The sequence below is a fragment of the Lissotriton vulgaris genome, chromosome 6, assembly GCF_964263255.1.
Source record: "Lissotriton vulgaris chromosome 6, aLisVul1.2, whole genome shotgun sequence".
Lineage (NCBI taxonomy): Eukaryota > Metazoa > Chordata > Amphibia > Caudata > Salamandridae > Lissotriton > Lissotriton vulgaris.
The window spans coordinates 453,615,802-453,634,445 of record NC_141694.1 but is presented as its reverse complement, the minus strand read 5'-3'; positions in this window follow the sequence as shown (position 1 = coordinate 453,634,445).

The following is an 18,644-nucleotide window of genomic DNA, read 5'->3' as shown; positions in this document are numbered from 1 at the left end:
ACCCCTCAGGCGGGGGAGGGAAGGTGAGGTGAGGCACACATCTCCATCCCATTCTTCTTGAAGATTAGGGGACTCGGTCAATTATGAAGAGAATTATGCCCCACTCCCACTCCCACTGGTGGTGTAGACACCACAATGAAGGTCCCCATTGGTCTTGACCTGCACATACCCGTAGCACCCCTAAATCTAGTATTTAGGGGCAGGCACCCCTAAACCTTACCTCTTCAGAATCAATGGCCCAAAGTATAAAACCGACCAGGACTCCCCGCCTGGGCCAGGAACTGAATGCTGGAGACAAAACTCGGCAAGAATCCTGCCGGCTACACCCAACTCAATCCCTGGGCCTGATGTCCTTCCAGAAACCCTACCTGACCTCCAAGACACACTGGAGGCCCTGCAACCTTCACCAAAGCACCAAGAGTCTCCCTCCAGACTAGAGGTTCTAGTCCCCAGAATCCATGGTACAAGAACTGCCACAGTATAGACCGGCACTGGTGTTGACGCAACTCTGCCTTGCTAGAAGAAAAGCATCCCAGCCAGACGTCCTCCGCGACCTCGAGGGATTCTCTCGGGCCCATGATTCTATCAGTGTCCAGTTGGTGTCAAAAAGCCCGTACCCTCTTGCAAGTGGCCCTGTCGGCGCCTCATGCACTGGCTGTCTGACTGAGACCTCCTTGTAAAGGTCCGACAACAGCAGAAGTCCTCTAACCAAACTGCAGCAGCCTGCCGCCAGTGACTGCAATGGTAACTGTGTTGGCGGCCTTCTGAAAACCAACCTGCTAATTACTCTTCTTGGACCGCAAAGGTAAAAATCATTGCCAGTATCGATCGCCGTGGCATAGATACTGAATCTCTGCACCTCTGGGTGCCCCCAGTCTCCCACAACCAGCATTGCCCATAGTGTTGACATGGGACCACCCGAAGACTGGAACTGTAAGCTGTGTACCTATATCTAAGAATAATTACATACTATCAGGTACATGCATCATTGGTGCCGTTTGCGATTCCTTAATTGCGAAAATTAAGGAATCACAATTAAGGAATCGCAAACGGCAATGCATCAAAAAATCGCAACATTTTTAGCAATTCCTTATTTTTTCTTAATTGCGATTCACAATTTGCGAATCGCAATTAAGGAATCCCTTCCCATTGATTCCTATGGGCCAAAAGGCCCATATGAATGAATGGGAAGACAATCACAATTTGCAAATCGCAATTAGCTAATCGCAAATTGAGATTGCGATTTCAAGGGTGCAGGGGTGTCCAAAGGACACCCTGTTGCACCCCTGAAATCAATCTATGCACATATATTGTGCACATACATGCCCGAAGGGATTGTGTGTGCACAACATGACAGTTAAAAAAATGCACAAAATTGCATTTTCTAGATAATTCGCAAATTACCATGAGGTCCAACCTCATGGTAACTTTTTCCTCCTAATTGTGATTTTACAATTCTTTTTGGGTGTCATGCATTGCATTTAAGGAATCGCAAATTGCGTATCCTTAAATGCAATCGCATTTTCTGAAATCGCAAAAAATAGCGATTTCTTTGAGTTTTGGATTGATGCATCCCAAATAGTGATTTGGGAATCGCAAACAGCCGAATTTTGCGATTCGCACCGTTTGCGATTCTTAAATCACTTGATGCATGTGGCTGTAAGAATGTGGGTGAGAGAATAAGGAACAGAAGAAGCACTGCTATGTTAGGACAAGAACCCTCACTCTCCCTAGGTTGCCATGCCTCATCATAGGGTCCCCACCTTACTCTCGGGACACAAGGTACCCAGTTTGGGCTAAGAATCTCCCCTGAGAGAGAAGCAGTGGTTTTCTACAGCATAATATGTACTTCATCCTATGTGGTCTGAGTGAGGGGCAGAGTGCAAAGAAAGAAGTGTGTTTAATCTATCTCCTCATGGGTGCAAAAGCTTTATTGCGGGGCTCCCAGTGGATAGGGTTAAAAAAACGAAGTGAGATAGAGATATAAATATTATCCAATTGTATGGTCAATTTGGCCTAACACAGCAGGGCTTCTTCTGTTCCTTATTCTCTCACCCACTTATAGAGTGTGTATTTATATATTTTGGAGCAGTACAGATAATTTTGCGGTGAACAATGCTCCGTCCAGACCCTTTCTGGTGTGAGATAATACTTATTTGTAAGTCCATTACCTGTCTTTCCCTCCACAGAATTGCATAGCGTTTTCTCTGTATTGAACTAACTGTATATCCTGAATACCAAGTGTTCTCTTTCCGACTAAAAAGTGTTGGTTGAAACTCTAAAAACATTTCTGTCTCAAAAGTTTTGATACTTTGAAAGTGTTGCAACATACCTGCATTAAGTAACCATTGGCTCTTAAATAAAATACAAAGTATAACTTGTTATACTTACCAATTGATCTGGATTCTGTCTTTGAGTGTGTGATAACATTTCTTGCCTGAGTGTGCACTTTAAAGGCTTAACACTTCTCTCTATTAAGCCTAACTGTGCAACCACACTACCAAATATAGAGGTGTTCATATGATCAAATTTAGCCTTTGCTATACGTCTGGAGATCCACTGAACTCTGTGCTCACTATAACTCACATTGATATACTATATAAAGAGCCAGCTTCCCAACCTCTGCTTCAGCATCCCCCTCAGTGCCAAACACTTGTTTGCTGGTGTGTGATGCCTACCTCCACTAAGGGGCATGTGGGAGATGTTTTAGCATCTCTTGACCAGGCCCTAGCCCGCATTTGCATTAATTATTCAAATATTACGATTTTCAGGGATTTTTATTATTCACCTTGAGAAGGGAAAGAACCCTTTGTCCTTCCTCTTTTTGGAACTCATTCAATCTAACTTGTGTTGATACAGGTCTCACACACATATCCAGTCAGCTATTGATGGTATTATATCTAATCTAGCGGTTCATTGGGAGAGGCCAGTACCAGTGTGCTGGTCTGACCAATTGCTGCACCTATTGTCCACGCCATATTTGGGCTCGGGGGAAAGAGGAGCTTCAACCCAGGAGCATAGATCTAGATCTTAGAACAAGGTGTTAAATTGATGAACCACACATCAATTAAGTAGAAAGTGGATTTAATATAATAGCAGAGCAGGTACACAGCCAGACAGGTTAGCAGTCAGGAGTAACTGAACACATTGGAATACAACTAGTAGGAACACTCTGAGTGGAATGTAGAATGAACAGAGTTAAAGCAACATACCTGTATTACACAACATAACACATCCCCCTTTGAACATTATAGAAATTAAACTTATAAGTTGTGCCCGACACCACCCCCCATCTTAACAAAAAAAAACAATTTGGAAATCGAAGTGAAAGAAAAAAGAAAAAAAAAACATTACAAAGGAAAATTTTCAGAAATGTAATCCGCTAACCAAACAGGAGGCTTTTTTTCACGCCTAGGATTTCTAAAAACATTAACCTCTCCATCACATGCAGAACTAGAAGAAGTAGAAGCACCCAAATCAGATGAAATCTGGCCAGAAACATCTGAAACAAGACAACTGGAAGTGTTAGACGTCTGGAAAGCATCAGAAGACTTAGCACAAAACAAATCCTCTAAATCAAACAAATCAGAAGACTTCTGTGAAGAAACTTGACAAGAAGGATCAACTTGAGGAGGAGGACATTTGGCAATCCTTTTGAGGTTCCAAACACGTTCATCAGAAAGACGAACAGAATTGTTTAAAACTTCAACAATTTGCATAGGTTCATAAAAACTACTTTCCTCCTTGGAAGACTTACAAGGTTTCTTGACTCTTACCCATTGACCAACTACCAAGTTAACATCCTTCACCTTATGCTTTGTATCATACAACATTTTGCTTTTAAGATGCAAAGCTTGGCTCCTTTCCTTTACAACATCTTCAGACCAATTGACCACATTGGACTTAAACAACCATCCCGGAGTAAACTTGGTACGTGGATTCCTGCCACGCATAAGTACAAAAGGAGGAAAACCTGTAGCTTCACATATTGAGGTTCTGTAAGACCAAACCATCTTCAAAACTTGAACTTCCCACTCCTTATTCTTACCAGACATTTGAATAGTACTTTTAATAACACGGTTAAAGCGCTCAACCATTCCATTACTGTTTGGGTTGTATAGAGCAGTGGTCTTGTGCTTGATACCTAGTGTATCAAAATACTCTTTTGCCTTATTAGAGGTAAATTGGACACCATTGTCACTTAGTAAAACTGAAGGAATACCTTCCAAAGTGAAAGATGTATCCAGGAATTTTAAAACAGTCGCAGTATCAGCTTTACTCACAACTTTTACAAAAGGCCACCTTGAAAACAAATCCATTAAGACAAAAATGTATTTTTGCTCACTGCCAATTGGACCCATGATATCAATGGCTAAATGTTCCCAAGGAGAAGTAGGTGCAGTCATGTTGCCCATAGGAGGCTTACAGACAACTAGTGATTTGTCAGCTGTTTGACACGACTTACAGTTCCTTACAAACTTATCAATTTCTGCATCCATACCTGGCCACCAAAAAGAGGTTTTAATAGTGCGTTTAGAACGGACTATGCCAAAATGCCCCTCATGGCATAAAGCCATGATGGACGACCGCAAAGTCTTTCGAGGTATGACTCTCTCTCCAAACCAGATGTTGCCATCTTGAACACTTAAGTCTAATCTAACTTCCCAAAAAGGCTTCAAGGGATGCTTGCTATCAACTTTCCTCGGCCAGGACCCAGCTAGATGGAATTTCACTAAGGATAACTCTTCATCTTTCAAATACTCATCAACCCACTTCTGCTTCAAAATGCCTGCACCTTCCATATCTTGTACATAGGCTACCTGGAAAGAATTCCACAATTCATCCTCACATTCATCGAGTAGCTTAGGCATTCTAGAAAGAAAATCAGCTATACAATTCTCTTTGCCAGGCACATATTCCACTTTATAACAATAATCTTGCAGTTTAATAGCAAGTCTGGCAACTCTCGCTGAAGTGTTAACGGTACCTTCAGTAGTTAGGACTCTGAGTAATGGCTTGTGATCACAGCGCAAAATAAACTTAGTACCCCATACAAAAGCTCTAAAGTGATTAACTGCCCATACACATGCCAAAGTTTCTTTTTCAATAGTAGAGTATTTTTTCTCTGTAGGCGAGAGTGACCTGGAAGCATAAGCTACAATTTGTTCCTTACCATTCACACCGACTTGGGATAAAACCGAACCCAAACCTTTAATGCTGGCATCTGTGGTGATAATAGATTGAGCATCAGGATTAAAACTTTTTAAAGAAGCTATATTGGTAATACAGCTTTTGATGTCTTCAAAATCTTGTTCACATTCTACCGACCAAGCAAACTTTGTCTTGTTCTTTAACAGCTGTCTTATATTATATGTTCTGGTCGCAAAGTTTGGAATGTACTTTGAACAAAATTCGGCTAAACCAATAAAGGATCTGACATCATCTTTTCCTTTGGGGGAAGGAGCACATCTGATAGCATCAACTAAGTTGGGTTTTGGTTTAATCCCATCACAATCTATAACATGGCCTAGGTAAGTAACATGATCACTAGCAAAAGTACATTTGGTGTATTCAACTGTTAAACCTTTGTCATTCAGGATGCTTAAAACTACATTTAAAGTGTTGTCATGATCTGCCCTTTCCTTTCCAAAAATGAGAATATCATCTTGAAAAAACTTTGTGTTTTTAACTGTGGAAAACAACCTGTGCATTAAACGCTGGAAAACAGCTGCGGCCGAAGCCAAACCAAAAGGCATCCTTTAAATTGGTAACATCCTTGTGGGGTTATGAAAGCAGTGTATTTTCTGCTGTCTCTAAACAAAGGGATCTGATGGTACGCAGATGATAAATCTATTGTAGTGAACCATTTAGCCCCGTCAAGCAAAGCTAACATCTCATTAATCTTTGGCAGAGGGAATTGATCTACCACTATATTATCATTTAAATGGCGAAGGTCCACACATAATCTTAATTTACCATTGGAGCGTTTCACGACCACCAAAGGAGAAACCCAAGCAGACGCCTCAATCGGTTCAATTATGTTAGATGAGACCAATCTCTCAAGTTCCGTAGCTACGTCTTTTCTTAAAGCGATTGGCACACTTCTAACTTTGTGGATCTTAGGTACAGCAGAATCCTTCAAAATTATTTTGTGTTCAAAATCTTTTAATTTGCCAATTGTCTTAGAAAAAACTGCAGGAAATCTTTTTAGCAGTTCCTCACCAGTTTTGGTACCCTCATCCATCACTAAAACTTTTTCCACAGAGTTGGGGTCAAGAATAATATGTAAATCACCTTGGTCTTTCCACCCTAAAACCGATGGACCTTTTTTTGATACATACAACTTGCCATATGATCTACGGTTCTTGAACTCAAATTTCAGCCAACGAAAACCAACAATATCAATCTTCCCACCATTATAACCTTCAGGGTCAATATCTGGAGGAGACAGTTTTGGACCAACTCTGTCAACAAATGTGTTACGCCATATATCTTCATTTATAATCGTATAAGGCGAACCAGAATCAGCATAAACCTTGATGCGCACACCTCCTATATGTATCCAACATTCAGGTTTGTTATCAACAAGTAAACAACCATCCCTAATGTTGAGGAGTAGTTTCTTGTTCAAGACTACAGCACAATCTGATGCTTGGTCCTCATCACTAGAAGTGTTTTCATCAGAGGCAAGGTCCTCTTGAATGCACTTGACAGTCTTTGTCCTTCTTCTACATGCTTTGGTGTAGTGACCATACAGTCCACAAGCACCACATTTACTCTTTTTTGCAGGACCCGACTTGGCAAACGCCAAATGTTCTAAACTACCACACCTATAACATTTGGGAGGTTCATTACTATACTTAGGCTTTGCCCATGTTTCATTTTTTTGCTTAAAATTACTACTTCTTTTTGAACTTGCATCTATTTTAGCCACTACATCTTTGCTGACACTTTCTGATTTTAGAGCACTTGCACATCTACTAGATGACTCAGCTTTACGAACTAAAGCTAGGATGTCTTCTAAACAAGCATCACCATTCATCCAAAGTCGTTCCTGAATTGCAGGATTATTAGCGTGCATTACAACCTGGTCGCGAATTAAATCTTCCAGTAAACCTCCAAAAGCGCAATCATCGCCCATTTTTCTTAACTCTCCAACATAGTCATCCACAGATTCATTTTTTAGACTGTTTTCTTTGGTAAAATTTGTAACGCGTAATGCCCATACAAACCTTCGGGGAGAAATATTTGTCTAAATTGGATAGAGCTACTGTGAAAACATTACTATCCCCTCCCCCTACAATGGGCTTGTTCATTTGGTTATAACATTTGAGCCCTTTTGGACCCAAAGAGTGTAAAAGAATACGCTTCTTTTGATCAGCAGACATTTTACCATCGGAATCCACAGTGTCAATATAATTAAGAAAATAGTCTTTCCACTCTAGCCTTTTCAACGTTGGTTCAGAACCTTTGCACCAGAATTCCTGAGGGTTACTTAAGGACAATGTTTGTTGACTCATGTTGATGTAAAAAAAAAAAAATGAATTAATAAAAATAATTGATGCTTGCTGAGGTAAGTTATCAGTAAGGTATAAAGCTGTTTATGGTGGAATTGTTCAGTGAGTAATAACACAGGTTCCTTTTTTACACTGTCCAGTCTTCACCACCAATTGGTTGAAAATGTAGAGATTCTTCAAAATGTCTAAAATCAGATAAGTAGCATAGTTCCAAACGTTAAAGAGAGATTACCTGTGACCGCGCTGTAAATCTGACTTGTGGGTGTCGAAATCGGCAAATTAAACAAAAAAAACGTCTTCCGTTTTTTTTTTTATTCATAACGAGTAGGCCTGCCCAATCCAAAATGGCCGCCACGCATCATGTGATGCGCCACGTTCTCAGCGAACGTATGACGTTACAAACAAGCAGCGCGACTTCCAGAGAGAACTTCCAGGCTGGAGGACACGCGCATTCGATGTGCGTTTTGAATCAGCAACGGTGAGCGCTCGAGCGCAGCTGTCCAAGCGCATGCAATATATCCAAAGTATGATTAATAATAAACTCTTTGTAAAAATAAAGCGTCGCTCACCAGGATTTCTTGCGCTAAAACGATTACTGTCCTCAGCGCGCTGTTTAAATGTAGTAACGTCGTCTCTGCTCCACGTCGTCCACTAAGAAGGTCAGAATTTCAATAAAAAGCGGTACACAGGCTTCTCAGAAATGTAAAAAAAATCATCCCGATCGTCGCCAGTTGTTAAATTGATGAACCACACATCAATTAAGTAGAAAGTGGATTTAATATAATAGCAGAGCAGGTACACAGCCAGACAGGTTAGCAGTCAGGAGTAACTGAACACATTGGAATACAACTAGTAGGAACACTCTGAGTGGAATGTAGAATGAACAGAGTTAAAGCAACATACCTGTATTACACAACATAACACAAGGCCTCCCTTATTGATCTAAAAAAAGCCCTAGATAAGTCAAGAACCCCCCTTTTAGGCTAAGTCAATTTAAGTGATAAAGTGATCTATAACTGGCTCCTGTAAGTGACTGATTTGACACAACCGATAAGGTCCACTAGGAAGGGGTGCATGGCTCGCCCTGCTAGATGGTTCTCTCAGGAGCTGGTCTTGGAGAGAGCTGAGTGTAAATAGCGTGAGAGTATGTTGCCCCCACTATTCAAAGGAGGATAAACAGGTACATGCATCAAACTCGGCATTTGCGATTCCTTAATTGCGATTTTTAAGGAACCGCAATTAAGGAATTGCAAATGCCTATGCATCAAGAAATCGCTAAATAAATTGCGATTTCTTAGAATTCCTTAATTGCGATTAGCATTTTGCAAATCGCAATTAAGGAATCTATTCCCATTCATTCCTATGGGCCTAGAGGCCCATAGGAATGAATGGGAAGACAATCTCAATTTGCGAATCGCAATTAGCTAATCGCAAATTGAGATTGCGATTTCAAGGGTGCAGGGGTGTCCAAAGGACACCCTGTTGCACCCCTGAAATCAAACAATGCACATATGTTGTGTACACACATGCCCTAGGGGCATGTGTGTGCTCAACATGAAAGTTAAAAAAATGCATAAAATAGCATTTTTCTAACATTTCGCAAAATTACCATGAGGTCCAACCTCATGGTAATTTTTTCTCTCTAATTGCGAATTCGCAATTTTTTTTAGGTTCATGCATTGCTTTTGAGGAATCGCAAATTTGCGATTCCTTAAAAGTAATCGCACTTGAAAAAAATCGCTAAAATAGCGATTTATTCTCTTTTAAGTTGATGCATCCCAAATAGTGATTTGGGAATCGCAAACGGCCGAATTTTGCGATTCGCACCGTTTGCGATTCCCAAATCGCTTGATGCATGTGCCTGTAAGTTTGTTATTACCTGGCTCAATTTTTACCACATACATTTTAAAAAGCACATTGCTCTTTTTATACCCAACGCATGAGAGAAGCTGACAATGATGTCAAGGACATTTTTAAGATTGTCTCCAATTTTGCTGACCCTAAAATAAAAACCCCTGTCCCAGTGTCTAATCAAATTATTTGAACAAAATTAAGTGATTACTTTGAAGACAGGTTCTTGAAAATCCAAGCCAAAATAGGCAGTCCTAATCATCTGCCTTTTGTCACAGTACCTGGTGACTACAAAAAAAGGATATCCTGCGTGCCATACCAAAAGTTCCATAGGATGTAATGGAATTGTAATTTGGCAGACGGAATATCCATCACATTTGTGATGGAGTAACTCTGTCCACCAAAATCGTAATTAGCCTCTAAGTGGACACCCTTTGCAAGTCCCGCAATAGTAGGTGGAAAAGCATGGTATCCTCCGATGGTAAATGTCTGGCTTGCAAAAGAAGCCTCAAATCCATAGTCTGCCTGTTATTCTTTTCCCCGTACTACAAGAACCAAGTGGATTATTCCCTGGTGTAGGCTCATCGGACCTTGCCACTATATAGACATGATTAAAATCCTTAGTACAGATACTCATAGAGTAGTGGTCTTTGGCCTAGCAAAAGTTCTGTTAGCTCTATGGATCAGACGCTCAAAGTGAATTATATAACAATTTTGATATTGTAGCTTTTTTTATAATATATATTTTATATAGATGATATGTATTTTTATATTGCTTTTATTCTCAAATGTCATTTTTAAGCGTTTTTATAGAATGCTTTACAATTTGGCCTTTTCACAACCATCTTCCTGTCTGTAAGTTATGTTTGTATGTATTTATCTATGATGCATTTTTTAAGATATTTGTGATCGAATTAAAGTTATGATGATGATAACTTCCTACAATAGAGGCCTTGTAGAAACAGTTGGCCAGTCAGGTTTACTTAAAGACCCATTTCCTCTAGATATTTTTGCAGCTGTCGCTTACAATATTACTCCAACTTATCAGGAGCTGTTCTCTATTTCAATTCAGTCGAGTGTTATTCCTGATTCCTGAAAGAGACCAAATGTTGTTTCCCTCCTTTAAAAAGCTAATGCAGACCGAGAAGTACCAACCAATTTCCTTCATGTCTCATTATTGCCCGTGTTAGAAATGGGGATCTATAATTGGCAATGGTAGGTACCTTTGTCCAAGTGGGGACCCTTACTTCTTGTCAGGTTAAGGGGGATACACACTCTAAAGAACCCCTGCTCACTCCTTTGGTAGCTTGGCACGAGCAGACATGCTTATCTCAAAGGCAATGTGTAAAGTATTTGTACTCAAATCACACTGTAATACAGTTATTACACCACAAAGGAACATCACACCAGTTTAGAAAAATAAAATATCTCTATCTGAACTCAACAGACCAAAAACTACAGAAATCCAACATACATGTAGGCAAATAGCACTGAAAAACAGTTACTTCCAAAATAAAGCTTGTAGAAAGCAAATAGCTCCACCTGGGGCTATTATGGCTTTGTGACAGCAAAACATCCAAAGTACGGCGCTGACCTCGATGTGTGTGGCATCGGGCACAGAGTCACATGGACCCCAAACAAACAGTACCTTGGAAACAGAGTCTATGATATTGCACGGCATGGTGGATGTGATGCATCAGTGCCGGGGTTGAGGCCGGCTCCCTGGCTGCCACAGGAAGGTGAGGTATTGTTTAGGCAAGAAGCGATGTGTCAAATCCAGGACAAGGCAAACCTTTGCACTGCCTCAGCCTGCATAACTTATTGACTGCCCACCTCACTCTGCTATACTGCTGCATATATTAGAAACTGTTTATTTGCATAACTTTCGGCGTATCAAGATAGCGTGTGATTGCCCCGCTCGCCCTTTAATATTTAAATAATAGCGGAGGCACCTTCGAAAGCAGCGCTAGACAGAAATTGTGTGACTCGCGCTGTTGTGCTGCCTGCAGTCTTCCGCTGCCCGATTGCCAACTCCACTGCCATTTGTACTAGAGACACTGCAGATCGGACCCCAGTCCTGGTCAATTACCCGATTGCCACAATTTTGTTGGTTTGTTATTATTTGTGCCTCCCTGCCCTTAGCTCCACCCCACTCCCGCCTCCCAGCTGACCCCCCTCCCACGGACACTGACGAGGCTGCTCAGCCGCTGTTGCGCTGTGACCGTCCTGCTACCAGCAGAAACGGCCGCTCCTCCCGCTGCTCCTGACCGGTATTGTAGCACTACAAGCCTTTGCACTTCCTCAGCCTGCATAACTTATTGACTGCCCACCTCACTCTGCTATACTGCTGCATATATTAGAAACTGTTTATTTGCATAACTTTCGGCGTATCGAGATAGCGTGTGATTGCCCCGCCCGCTTTAATATTTAAATAATAGCGGAGGCACCTTCGAAAGCAGCGCTAGACAGAAATTGTGTGACTCGCGCTGTTGTGCTGCCTGCAGTCTTCCGCTGCCCGATTGCCAACTCCACTGCCATTTGTACTAGAGACACTGCAGATCGGACCCCAGTCCTGGTCAATTACCCGATTGCCGCCATTTTGTTGGTTTGTTATTATTTGTGCCTCCCTGCCCTTAGCTCCACCCCGCTCCCGCCTCCCAGCTGACCCCCCCTCGCCCCTCCCCTTCCACCATCCACTTATGACAGATGCACTTGCGTGCAGCGTTCACACGCAGCGACCGCGCCCCAGTTGCGCCGAAGGTGCGCCAAAGGTAAGCCCGTCTACGCCCGTCCGCGCCTGGACCGCGCCCATCGCCAGACCCCCTGCCCCTCGTACCACCCACCCCACCCGCATTACTTACGACGCCTCAACCCTCTCAGCCCTAAACCCCGGCCGCCTCCCCAACTGCGTCCAAGCCGCTCCGGGACACATCCATGGACCCTTCTCTTGCAACTCCTGCAAGTTCGACGGCACCAAGAACAACTCCTCATCCTCGAACACAAAACAGTTATCTGACACCAACCACCTAAAATGCATCCTGCTCAACACCCGCTCGGTCCACAGGCACGCCATCGACCTCTGGAATCTACTAGACACCATCTCTCCGGACATTGCCTTCCTAACAGAAACATGGATGAACGCCTCCTCAGCCCCCGACATCACCATTGCAATCCCGGAAGGATACAAGATCATCCGTAAGGACCGCACCGACCAAACAGGAGGAGGCATCGCTATCGTCCATAAGAATTCCATCCGCATCTCAACCAGCTCAGACGTCAATCTCGCTAGCGCCGAACACCTTCACTTCCAGATCCACACCGACCCCAAGACCACACTCAGAGGCACCCTCCTCTACCGGCCTCCAGGACCCCGTGCACAATTCAGTGAAGACATCACTGACTTTATCACCCCACACGCCCTCCCCTCCGAGGAATACATTCTTTTGGGAGACCTCAACTTTCACCTGGAAAAGAACAATGACTGCAACGCCACCACCCTTCTGGACAACCTCGCCAACATCGGACTCAAACAACTTGTCACTACCCCCACCCACACTGCAGGTCACACACTCGACCCTATCTTCACCTCCAGCAAACATGTCTCCTTCAGTCACACCACAGCTCTCCTTTGGACGGACCACAGCTGCGTTCACTTTATCTACAATAAGACCACAACCCACAACCAGCCTCAACCCACTCTGCGAAGAAACTGGAACAAAATCACCATTGACCAGATCTCCTCATCGCTTCTTCAAAACCCCCCTGCCAACTCCTCAAACCCCGACCAAGCAGCCATTAACCTCACCCAATGGCTATCCAACACCGCCGACATCCTAGCACCGTTGAAAAAACGTCAAATCAAACCAGGCAGCAAAAACGCCTCCTGGTTCAACGATGATCTTAAGAAATCTAAGAAACTCTGTCGCTCCCTTGAGAAGGCCTGGAAAAAAGACCCAAACACCAGCACCAAAGACGCCTTCAAAAACGCCACCCGTATACACCACCAACTGATCCGGACTGCCAAGAAAGCCGCTTTCAAAGACCGACTAGACAACAACGCCCACAACAGCAAGGAACTATTCAACATCGTCAAAGAATTTACCAACCCCTCAGCCAACTCCAACGACATCACCCCCTCTCAAGCCCTCTGCAACTCCCTAGCTTCATTCTTCCACAACAAAATCGCAGACATCCACAACAGCTTCGACAACCGACCCGAAGACCAACCCACCCAACCTTCTGCCGTACCCTCACCCCCCTTGAACATCCTTAATGAATGGAACCCAATCTCCACTGAAGACACCATCCGCCTGATGAACTCTATCCACTCAGGATCCCCCACAGACCCATGCCCTCACCACATCTTCAACAAAGCAGACTCCATCATAGCACCACACCTCCGAGACGTCATCAACTGCTCCCTCAACTCCGCCACCTTCCCGGAAAGCTGGAAACACGCCGAACTCAGCGCCCTTCTGAAAAAACCCACAGCTGACCCCACCGAACTCAAAAACTACCGCCCCATCTCGCTCCTTCCATTCCCGGCCAAAGTCATTGAGAAAGCTGTCAACAACCAGCTCGCCGCCTTCCTCAAAACCAACAAATCCCTTGACTCCTCACAATCCGGCTTCCAAGCCAAACACAGCACTGAAACCGCCCTCATCGCAGCAACAGACGACATTCGAACTCTACTGGACAATGGAGACACAGTCGCCCTCATCCTCCTCGACCTCTCTGCAGCCTTTGACACAGTTTGTCATAGCACCCTGTTACAACGCCTCAGAAACATCGGAATCCAAGGAAAAGCACTGGAATGGATCACCTCGTTCCTTGCCGGAAGAACTCAGAGAGTCCGCCTTCCACCATTCAAGTCAGAAGCCACTGAAGTCATCTGCGGCGTGCCACAGGGATCTTCACTCAGCCCCACCCTCTTCAACGTATACATGAGCCCCCTCGCGGCCATCGCACGCCAACACAACCTCAACATCATCTCCTACGCTGATGACACTCAACTGATCCTATCACTCACCAAAGACCCTAACACTGCCAAAACCAACCTACATGAAGGAATGAAAGAAGTAGTTGAGTGGATGAAACACAGCCATCTAAAACTGAACTCAGACAAAACAGAAGTACTTATCCTAGGTACCTCCCCCTTCACCTGGGATGACTCTTGGTGGCCAGAGGCCCTTGGAAAAGCACCCATCCCGACGGACCACGCACGGAACCTAGGCGTCATCCTGGACTCCTCACTCTCTATGAACAGACAAGTCAACACCGTCTCATCATCTTGCTTCAATATTCTTTGCATGCTCAAAAAACATTTAGCTGGATCCCCACCGAAACCAGAAAAACGGTCACCCACGCACTGGTCATGAGCCGCCTGGACTACGGAAACACCCTATACGCAGGTACCACTGCAAAACTCCAGAAAAAACTACAACGCATCCAGAACGCTTCAGCCAGACTCATACTAGACATCCCGCGTAAAGACCACATCTCTTGTCACCTGAAAAACCTCCACTGGCTCCCCGTTAATAAGAGGATTACTTTCCGCCTCCTAACCCACGCTCACAAAGCACTTTACGAACTTGGACCCGAATGCCTCAACACACGACTTTCCTTCTACACCCCCTCCCACCAGCTACGTTCCTCCAACCAAGCCCTTGCTACTGTACCTCGCATCAACAAAACCACCATGGGAGGTAGATCCTTCTCCTACCTGGCGGCTGAAACCTGGAACTCACTTCCCACTCACCTCCGCCTCACTCAGAACCACCTAGCATTCAGAAAGCAACTTAAAACTTGGATATTCGACAAGTAATTCCCCACCCTTCCTCAAGCGCCTTGAGACCCTCTGGGTATGTAGCGCGCTATATAAATCACCTGACTTGACTTGACTTGACTTGAGTCGGTGCATGCGCTGTTGTCAGGAATGCCAATAACTGCAGGAGTCAACAGGCATCAGAGCTGCAGTGCAGGCCGGGCATCACAGAGACATCGCTGATGGTGTCAGAGACAGATTTTCTCGCTTCTCTTAGGTTTCTTCCTGCTCCCAACAGCAGGAACAACCTCTAGAGGCCCAAAACTGGAATACACACCTCCTGGCAGGTAAGAACTCTCAGCAATAAAGTTCAGGGGAGCTGAGGGTGACGTCTTTGTGTCTCTGAGACTTCAGAACAGGAGGAAGGAACACACAGGCCCTTGGCATTCTTCTTCAATCATTTTCACAGCAAAGTTCCAGTCTTTGTCTTTTACTTGGCAGAAGCAGCAACTGCAGGCCAACCCCACACAGCAAAGGGGCAGTGCTCCTCCTCATTGCTCTTCTGCTTGGCAAAGGTTCCTCTTGAGCCCAGAAGTGCTCTAAGGGTTAGGGGTTTAAGGTCCACTACTTATATCCCATTTTGTCTTTGTTCTGTTTGTGCAAAGGTCTCCAAGCCCAGTACACACATGTTCTGTCCTCACTGGTGCAGTATGCCCACAGGGGGTGGAGACAGCATTGTGCAAAGGTAGACAGACCCTATTAAGGTGCAAGGAAAAATCCTCCCACTACTCTAAATGCAGCCAAGCTCAATTCAGCTGGGCTCTGAGTAATCTGTAAAGGACACCTCATCCCATCTAGTGGCTGTCTACATTGAAATACACATCACCATTCACTCCAAAACCAGACAGTAAATCTACAAAAGAGGCAAAGACGCTCAGAATTGTTCAACAAGAAAATTACTACTTTGTAAATGTGGCATTATAATTTAAAAAATATCTTTACTAAAATATGTATTTTTACATTTTTAGTTCAGAAAGCCTAAACTTTATTTCTCTTTGTCCCATTGAGAAGTTATACGTTTAAGATGTCACAAAGTATCCCCCATTCTATCCTATGGGACAGATAGCCTTTCAATAGTGAAAAAACTAAAATTGCAGTATTTCACTATCAGGGTATGTTGCACACTCCAGCACATGTCCTACCTTTCTTCTCATACACTGCACCCTGCACATGGTGGTACCTTGGGCCTACCATAGGGGTGCCTTACATTTAACAAAAGGGGAATGTTAAGGCCTGGAACATGGGTGCACTTGCCAGGTCGACAGTAGTGAAGTGACAAAGTGCCCAAAGCATCTAAGCAAGCAAAAACTAAATTCTGCACAGCATCAAAAATATAGGAGGTAAGGCAAAAAAGTCAGGGGAAACCATGCCAAAGATGCTTAGTCTAACAACCCGCAACTGGCCAAATTTTGGAAAAATGCATAAACCACCAGCTGAATATATTTCTTGCAGATAATAAGCTGATACACCCATCCCAGTCTGGCTTTCGCACACAACACAGCACAGAGACAGCATCGCTAGAAATTACAGAAGCGATTAAGTTGAGTTTAAATGCCGGTAATAATGTGGCATTGGTGCTGTTGGACATGTCCAAAAAGAACGATTGATGGACAGAATGCAGAACAATGTCTTACAGTCACTCCAGTACAGAGACCTGGGCCTAAATCCATCGTTTTTTTGCTAACCATGCCATTCCAGTTGAACATGTCAGCAGCATTTGACAAGGTGGACCACAGCAGCTTGCTAACAAAACTGGAACATTTCGGCTCAGCTGACGTGGCTCTTTAATAGATAAAACCATTACTCAAGTCAAGTCAAAGATCTTTATTCGGATATAAAAAACATCCATAAATGTACATGCACATCACAGTAATTCATCAATAAAACAATTGTTTAAAAGATGGTATAAAATTCCTAGTGCAAATATACAGTATATAAACTATAAAACAATAGTGCAAACTGCAAAGGTGTGTCAGTAAATCTCTTTATCAGACCATGTTCATTGAAGCACAGGAGCGAATTGCAGACTGAAGGAAACAACTTACTCTAAGGATTACATCGTCAGAGCCTAGCATCAATAGATCTCTAAATGCTAAGTTAAAATCCATCAGACCGTGTTCTCTGAAATACGGGATTAGATACATTTTGGTATATTTTTCATAAAAACCACAGAAGAACATAAAGTGTAAAAGGCTTTGTTTACAACCTAAATTACAAGGACGGTGCAGATTCCCCAAGTTTTTATTAAAGCCTAATGGAAAGCAAAGTAGGTGTTTAATGCTTCCGTCCCTAAAACGAAACAGCAGGCTCCTATTCCATTCCGTTTTTTTCGAAGATAACCCTGAGGCGTGTTATTAGGCCTGCCCCATGGTTGCAGAAGGGGCATATATTTTATAATAGATGTCTTAAGATGCTCAGTCCTTTCTCTATCTTTTCGATGTAGGTCATACAAAGCCCTTGTTACTGAGTTCCTGTGGGTACAATCAATGGTTAGGGGCAAAGAAAATAAATATCCCTTTTCCACACTTACTAAACTTCTCTCTACTGCCCTAAGCCAGGGTATACTTTTAGCCCGCTCACATTTTAAGCAGTCCATGATGATTTCTTGGGTCAAAGAGGCCGCAGGGTTCCGCCATATTTTCAGCCAAAATAGGGCGGGCCTGGATCTTATAAAATCCTCTGTATATGGAAGATTCAATTCTCTATGACAAATGTAAGTTGGGGCTGAGATAACCGCCCTCAAAGCCTTCCTGCAGAATCTGTTCTCTTCGATCTGTATATTAGTGCTATTTGAGTATCCCCACACCTCTGCGCCATAGGTTCCAGTTGGCAAACATTGAGTTCTATAAATTTGTAACAATGGCATTATTACCTCGGCGCATTTGGGTTGACGGAGGCTAATTATAGAATTAATGGCTTTACCCATTTTATTCCTTCCCTGGGCCACATGGGGCTGCCAAGATCCAGAATAGGAGGACAACAAACCTAAGTAAGGAAAAGTGCTGGTGCTTTTTAAAACATTATTCCCTGACACAATTTGACGGATATTATGCTATTTAGGACCACAAAACATTATGAAGGATTTATTAAAATTAGTACTTAACCCCAAGTCAGCCATATGTGAAACAAAACCAGTTATTAAAATACGCAGTGCATTGGGTGTGCAGCCCATAAGGACCGCATCGTCCACGTAAAGAAGTGCGGGAAGTAGTTTACCACTAATATTGGGGACATCACCTGTTAATTTACATAAGGAATTACTTAATTCATTTATATACAAGATAAAAAGCAGGGGGGCCAAGAAACAACCTTGTCTGACCCCCCTGCCAATTAAAATGTCCCCTGAGACTTCACGTCATTATTTATTCTCACGAGGGCTTCCAAGTCACTATGTAAGTGGGCCAAAAAGTAAACAAGTGACTTATCTAACCCATAATTTAACAAAACTGTCC